The sequence below is a fragment of the Lithobates pipiens genome, unplaced genomic scaffold (genome assembly GCF_037356315.1).
Source record: "Lithobates pipiens isolate NorthernLeopardFrog02 unplaced genomic scaffold, aLitPip1_a1.2 Scaffold_10, whole genome shotgun sequence".
NCBI classification, from domain to species: Eukaryota; Metazoa; Chordata; class Amphibia; order Anura; family Ranidae; genus Lithobates; species Lithobates pipiens.
Window position 1 is genome coordinate 215,223,293 of NW_027507686.1, and position 7,917 is coordinate 215,231,209.

The window sequence follows — 7,917 nt, forward strand, 5'->3', positions numbered from 1 at the left end:
CCCGGGCAAGAGTTATGGTTTCCTTCCTCCTTTCCCCCTGTACATGCCCACATGTGCCACAAGGCTTTGGGTCCTTAGAGAGCAAAGAAGTCCCAAACCTTCCCCGTCTTTGTACATGCATAGAAAAGGCATGTACAAAGGCTGGGCAGGCCTGGTATATTTGCACATGTGCCACAATGGCAGCGCTGGAGGGGGGGGGGAGTCAGGGATGGAACCACCTGAGAGGCTGATTGAAGTTCCAATTTAATAATACAGGTCTTGTCCTTCCTCCAGCAAATGACTGGACAATGAAAAGAGAAGCAACAGACTGCTAAGGATACAGTGGGGATCGAAAGTTTGGGCACCCCAGGTAAAAATGTGTATTAATGTGCATAACGAAGCCAAGGAAATATGGAAAAATCTCCAAGTGGCATCAAATTACAGATTAGACATTCTTATAATATGTCAAAAAAAGTTAGATTTTATTTCCATCATTTACACTTTCAAAATTACAGAAAACAAAAAAATGGCGTCTGCAAAAGTTTGGGCATCCTGCAGAGTTAAAGGGGTTGTAAAGGTAAATGTTTTTTCACCTTAATGCATTCTATCAACCAACAAATGTTGGCTAGCAGGTTCTCAAATTTTCCACCAACAGATGTTTGTTGTCGGACTTTCCGATCATACACAAGTCCGTCGGACAAAAGTCCACACATGCTCGAAATCAAGTACGAGCCGGAGATATAAAATTAGTCTGCCCCTAACACAGCACAGGTGAGTTTTTTTCCGAACTGTCACAGATCTTCTAATGAACTTTCAATCGGGCATAACCGTCCTTGGCGGCGACTTTAATGCTGTACTCCAACCCCTCCTAGATTCCTCATTGGGTACATCTTCCCTTCCATACAGATCCTTGCGACAGATCAGAACCCTACTACAAGCTCTCACCCTACACGATGCATGGCGCACTTTACATCCCAACACCAAAGATTACACCTTTTTTTCCACCCCACATAACAGATACTCTAGATTAGATTACCTATTCATTTCCCAAAGAGACCTCCCCCTGCTCAAGTCAGCCTTAATAGAACCACTTCTCTTGGCAGACCACCACCTTATCTCCATGCTCCTTACCCCCCCCGGTTCAAAGGAGGGCCACAAAAATCTGGCGCTTAGACGCCTCTCTCCTTTCCTCTGAGGCAGACCTCAACTCTATTACATCTAGCCTAAATCACTATTTCCAAGAAAATAATGACCCCATAATCTCCCCAATAACGATCTGGGAGGCCCATAAGTGCACCATAAGAGGCAAGTTTATAGAACTCGCCGCATTATAGAAAAAAGCAAACCAAACACACATCTCCGAATTAGTTCATAAAATCCAACAACTTGAACGAGCCCATAACCAATCGTTAGCTCAGGCCACACTTCAACGAGACAGCTCCTACAGGAGACGCTAAACCGTAAAACTCATCGTAAATTCATTCTTAATCAGAAATTGTTTCTATGAACAAGGCAATAAAAACGGTAGACTCCTAGCCCAGGCCATCCGCACCAAGCGTGCCTCCACTAATGTTCACGCCATAACGGACCCAGGGGGCACGTCACACACATTGTCGGTAGATATAGCAACCCAATTCTAAACATATTACAAAGGCCTTTATAATCTACCCTGCCCAACAACTCTACCCTCCGCCCAGCGACACAGGGAAACGCTCCTTACAGACTTCTTAGAGAAATATAGCCCTGGGAAAATATCCAGTGAAATGGCCTCTGAGCTAGATAACCCCATATCTGAATTGGAACTAAGGCAGGCCATCAAGCAATTAAAAACAGGCAAAAGCCCGGGGCCTGATGGCCTGTCCGCCCCTTATTACAAGGCTTTTACGGAGATCCTTACAACGCCCTTTCTTCGGGCCTTTAACTCTCTAGCAACTCAGATACACCGTTCCATCAGCTTTTAGAAGCCCACATCACGGTCATCCCCAAACCGGGGAAGGACGCATCCTCGGTCACTAGTTATAGGCCCATCTCCCTTCTCAATTTGGACATCAAGCTCTTTGCCAAAATACTAGCTAATCATCTACTTCCGCTCCTCCCCTCTCTTATTGGCAAATATCAGGTGGGCTTCGTTCCTGGCAGAGAAGCCAGGGACAATACTACCAAGGCCATTAACTTACACCATTGGCTTACGTCCCACAATGAAAAGGGATTTTTCCTGTCTCTAGACGCGGAGAAGGCATTTGACAGGCTGGCCTGGGACTACCTGGGAGCGGTACTCCGACATTTGGGGCTACCCAACAGATTGTTGACTCTGATCCTGTCCCTTTACACAACACCCACTGCGTGCATAAAGGTTAACGGCCACCTGTCAAATGCATTCACCATCCGAAACGGAACGAGGCAGGGATGCCCTCTGTCCCCTATTCTATTTATTTTGACGCTTGAACCCCTCCTTAGACGCCTCCAATCTAATGAAGATATTAGGGGGATTCAGGTAGCAGGACATACTCATAAGTTAGCGGCATTTGCGGATGACATCCTTCTGTTTCTCAGCGAACCGCTAACATCAATCCCGAACCTACTTAAAGACTTTGAGACCTTTGGCAGACTATCCAATTTGAAAATTAACTTTTCAAAATCTAATGCTCTAAACATTACTCTGCCTAATGAATTAGTCTCCCAATGCCAAAACGCGTTTCCCTTCTCCTGGAAGCAAGAAGCTATAACATACTTAGGAATTCAACTCCCCAAGCACTTGCCTAACCTATTCTCAAAAAACTTCCTCCCACTGTCGCACTCCATTACCGAGGACTTACGTAGATGGGACAAGCCCCACTTCTCGTGGTTTGGCCGGGCAGCCATTCTTAAGATGAATGTGCTCCCCAGAGTTCTGTACCTACTACAGACGATCCCCATTCAGCTCCCGCTTCTTTTTTCATACACCTCAAACGTGCGTCCACACAATTTTTATGGAAACACAAGCGCCCAAGAATTAGCTATAACCAACTTACGAGCCCCAAAACCGTAGGGGGTATAGGTTTTACGGATCTTAAATTATATTCCTTAGCCTGCCAAATGGTCAGAATCATTGACTGGTCAGCCCACGGGCCGGATAAAGACTGGGTCAATATAGAAAACGCATTCTCGACCTTACCCATCAAACACATGCCCTGGATCCCTGCCTCTTCTGTACCTAAGGTCCTAAAAGAACACCCCCTTGTGAATGCCACTCTAACTAACTTTAAAGAAGCATGCAGGAAATTCAACATCTCCTCCAATCCGGGACCCCTCATGCCTATCCGGCTTAACCCCGCGTTTCTCCCTGGCATGTCCATAAACTTTCTTAAAGGTAATTGGCCACATAAGGAATTGCTTGCACATCAGTTTTACAAAAATGGGGAAATCCTGGATTATACTGCGCTTCCGATAGACAAGGACAGCCCCCCCCTTTCCCAAATGGTCATATTTTCAAATACGCCATTTTCTCAAAGGGGTACATAGAGAAACTGAACTCTCCAGACAGCTGACACCTTTCGAGTCTCTCTGTTCACAAGCCACACCCCAGCGTCACCTAATCTCAATGACCCACTCACTCTTCTCCCAGTCCAAATCACCGAAAAACTGGAAAGCATGCTTAGCTTGGGAAAGGGATCTGCAAATGGAGATCTCGGAGGAAGAGTGGGAAAAAATCTTTCTCATCACGCATAAGGGTTCCTTGAACATGAATACTCAGGAGAATAACTTCAAACTTATTTCCAGATGGTATCGATCACCTGATCTAGTTAGTAAGTTTAACCCAGAGATACCTAACAAATGCTGGAGATGCCTAGGTAATGATGGATCCCTCCTACACATATGGTGGTCATGCCCCAGTATCCAAAACTTCTGGATCCAGGGGAACAGAATATCCAGCACCATTACCGACAGCCCTATTGATTTCACACCAGCCCGCATGCTCCTCCACCACACTTCAATCCTAAACCGCACATACACGAACTCTCTGGGCATGCACTTACTAAATGCCGCCAAACTCTGTATCCCAATCCATTGGGGGTCTTCCATCGTCCCCTCCACGAATGACTGGTTAAATAGGGTAGCAAAGATAGCAGAGATGGAGGAACTCATTTACATTGCTAGAGACTCCCCGCACAAATTCGCACAGATATGGGATAAATGGACACGTTTTCGAAGCTACGGCTCCTTAAACTCCGGGGTCATCCCGTTTAGCCCTTCACCTTCTGGGCAAATACCCGTCTGATCTGGAGAGTCACTCTGCCTTGACTTAAACCGCTCGCTCGGACCCAGGTTATATAGGCCAGACTGATTTATCATTTCCCCTCTTCATTCTGCACATGGGGGAGTCCGGAGAGAAGATCCCCTTCCGAACCTATGCCTCCACCACCCACCCCCTATCCCCTCTTCCACTGTCCTCTCTTTCACCCCCTTCTCTTTTCCTTACATCCCCACTATCCCCCCTCACAGGGGGTCGACCTTTGACGCAGACGCCCATCCCCACGAACGGTTGACGGCTACCTACTGACAAGGTGAACTCCTTTCTTGTCCCCTACGCCTCGCTTCCAGCTGATTTATTACCCCCTGCTCACCGCAACCCTACATTGGGTCTCTGGGAAGTAGACCGACTTCTATAGGCGACTGAATGTTCCCGAGACACAAGACTTACCCCTGAAAAGACACTCCTTAACACTTACTAAAATGGCAATCTCGGGGAGGAAAAGAAAAGGGGAAGAGACGTAGGGGGAATTGCACTGCACTGTTTTGAGTTCGAACCAGAGATGCAGGGACAAGTTCACCTCAGGTCCCAATTCTGACTCAAGGTTCTGTTTGACTGTTTACTTGTATTAATGTTTTCATTGTAACTGTCTGTGATAATGATCTGTACTTTGTCTCTTTAGTACATCAAGTCCAGCTTGTCATCATATTTTTTTTTCTTTGAAAAATGAATAAACATTTTATGGGAAAAAAAAAATAAAAATAAAATAAAATAAAATTAGTCTGCACATCCAGCTTTTGTCATATGAAACTCGGAATTGGCTGTCGAAAGCACCATACTAACAATGCGAAAATTGGCAGATCCTTAGTCGGACTAAATCTTACTTCTGATTTTCGTATCGTGTGTACGAGTTTTTAGAGAGAAGGCCGTGCGGACCTGGTCCTATTTCTGGAGGGACCCTGCTGGAGTGCGGAATAAAGTAAGCATTAACCATAGATATCAGGAAAGAAATATGCAATTATCAGTAGCTCATCAGGTTTTATCTTTTAGCATGAATAGCTGATTGGTTCCTACTGGCTGCTTTACTTTACCAATACACTTTATTACATTAAGAACGTACTGGATGGGTGCATTTAATTAAACAAAGCGCAACAATGCAATATTTTGTTTCACCGTCTTGATTATGTCAGACTGATGAAAGCGTCAAATCAGAGCAGTTGCTAAGGACTAGTACAGCACTTTAAACAATTATTTTTTTGCTTTATTGGCTAAAATATACAAAGTTGTCATCTATAAACCATTGGCAGATGGTTCAGTATTGAACGCCCCCTCTCACACACGCACATTCCCTATAGTGATAAGGCTGCTATGGAATCATTATGTTGTATGATCTATACTCAGTGTCGGCTGTCACACACATACTAGTCAAGGAAAATAACATATTTCAAAGCAGGAAAGCATCTGTGGCACTGACAGTCCCTGGGTGATTTAATAATGGTCCCTGGGTGATTTAATGGTACTTGTCAGACTGATATGAAATATAGCAATCAGGACAGCAAGAGGGGACAGGATGGCATTCCAATCAATTGCAAGAGGGAGGCTGATGAGAGGGGACAGACAGGCCAGGGATGCCACAGGGGATGCAATGCACACACAGGCTAATGGTATAAATACAATGGGTGAAGGTACCTGATGCTAAGCTGGAGATTCTTCTTGCAGCTCTTCTCCTTGGCAGGTACACAAAGCTCTTCTCTCATCTTCCAGCATCCTCCCAGCTCATCCCCTTCTCCTCCCACCAACACATCTGTATATATTACCTCCACTTGCCCTCCTGTGACCCAACATCCCCCTCCTTCCTGCACTTACCTGTCCTGCTGGTCACCAGCCTCTTGCCTTCTCTCTGCCTTGTGTCTCCTGGAAAGATTTGGTGCAGCCTGGGCTGGGAAGGGGGGCGCTGGTGGGTGGGGGGCACGCAAGGGGGTCCACATACACAGGGCACAAAATCATGGACAGGCAGACTTGTAAAGGATGAAGACCATCGCAGAGGCAGATGATCGCACATGTGTAGAGAGGTGTATGGAAAAACAGGCTGAGAAACAAATAGGGGCTACAATGATTTCTCACAACTTGTTGGCTAATCCATGGGCTGCAGAGGCATAGAAAATGAATGAAATCTCTTGTTATGTAATGATAGATATGTAATGCTGAAGAGAATCAGGTAGAATAGGCGCTATACCTTTAAATTAGTTACATATTTTTCCCTTCACAAAACCCTTTACTTGTTAGTGCTATGAAATTACTATGGCTATTATGTGATGTATTTAACAAATTATTAAAATATTAGTGTCCATGCCCATTTGCAGGGGCCTCGTGCTAATTATTCCTTATCTGTGCAATTGATTGAACAGTTATACATCCGTGTTAGAAGATTGTGAAAAAAAAATTATTGTTATTGTGAATTATATGCCTAGTAACGGGGGCCTCATGCCCCTATGGTATCCAAAAGTGAGAGAAAAAATAAATAAATAAATCATGTAAATTCAAAAACTGTGAAACTGGTGAAAAATGCAAGAAACTAAAATAAATAAAAATAGAATTCAAATCCTATTATCCTATAAACATAAAGTGCCGACAAGTCCTTTATGATGTATTAAACAGTTCATAGCCAGTTTATTATTTCCATGTGGTGCTTTGTGCAAGTATAAATATCTCAAAATGTTGGCCGGTATGAGTCTAGAGCAGTCTAGAGCAGTGGTTCTCAACTCCTGTCCTCGGGACCCACTAACAGGCCAGATTTTAATCATTACCTTGGGGAGATGCAGACTAGAATACTGAAATCACTGAGCAGAAAATGATATCACCTGTGATGTATTTCAGTTATCTTGCAAACCTGGCCTGTTAGTGGGTCCTGAGGACAGGAGTTGAGAACCCCTGGTCTAGGGGATGGCTTTTTGAAGTTTATTGCTAAATAACTTGTAACTGGGGAGGACAATGAGGTCAGCGTCACCAACCCTTGAAGTGAAATTTACTGACAGGACGCCCAATATTTACAAAGAGCACTATTTTTAACTGACAAAAAATCATCAAATTTATGCCAGCCATACACTGTTTGAATCTCGGCTGGTTCAGCAGACACCAGCTGAGATCCAGCTGGTTCAGCAGGCACCAGCCGAGATCCAGCTGGTTCAGCAGGCACCAGCTGAGATCCAGCCAGTTCAGCAGGCACCAGCCGAGATCCTGCCAGTTCAGCAGGCATCAGGCTAGATTCAAACCGTTAATTGGCAGGCTGAATGTACCAAGTTGATCAATTGATCAACTTGGATACAACCAGCCTGCTGGATTCTGTTGCGATTATAGCAGCCGCTAGTTATAATCAGTCTTCTCCCAGCGGGGGAAGCTCCCCCCGCTGAGAGAAGGGATTCCTGCATCGACACTGTTGATGGGGGAATCAAGCAAATTTCTTTTCTTTCCAACCAGGAACAATTGTTGAGGAAATATAGATAAATTAGACAGAAAAAAAGTATAGGATAAACATGTTGGAATTTGCGGGAGGAGCCCGGCTCTATATAGCCCTCCTACCCAGCCAGGGTCAGCATCTGCTCGTGTTTCTGGGTCAGCGAAGTCATTTCCGGTAGTTCATACTTCCGGTTTGTTTTCCAGGGGACTTCCGTGCACCACAGCACTTCGGCTCCTTGGCTCATCGTGGT

At 45.0% G+C, this 7,917-nt stretch overlaps 1 long non-coding RNA gene across 2 annotated transcripts in view; it reads right to left on the minus strand.

Annotated features, from left to right (window-relative positions):
* Positions 1-6,168, minus strand: part of LOC143939138 (uncharacterized) — a 31,807-nt gene extending 25,639 nt beyond the window's left edge. Inside the window, exon 1 of one of the 2 annotated variants that reach the window (XR_013263756.1) lies at positions 6,077-6,168. This is a non-coding gene — a long non-coding RNA (uncharacterized LOC143939138). Of the gene's footprint in view, positions 1-5,899; positions 6,031-6,076 lie in introns of those variants that run through there. The other variant, XR_013263757.1, reaches the window with a different exon arrangement.
* Positions 6,169-7,917: the final 1,749 nt, after the last annotated feature.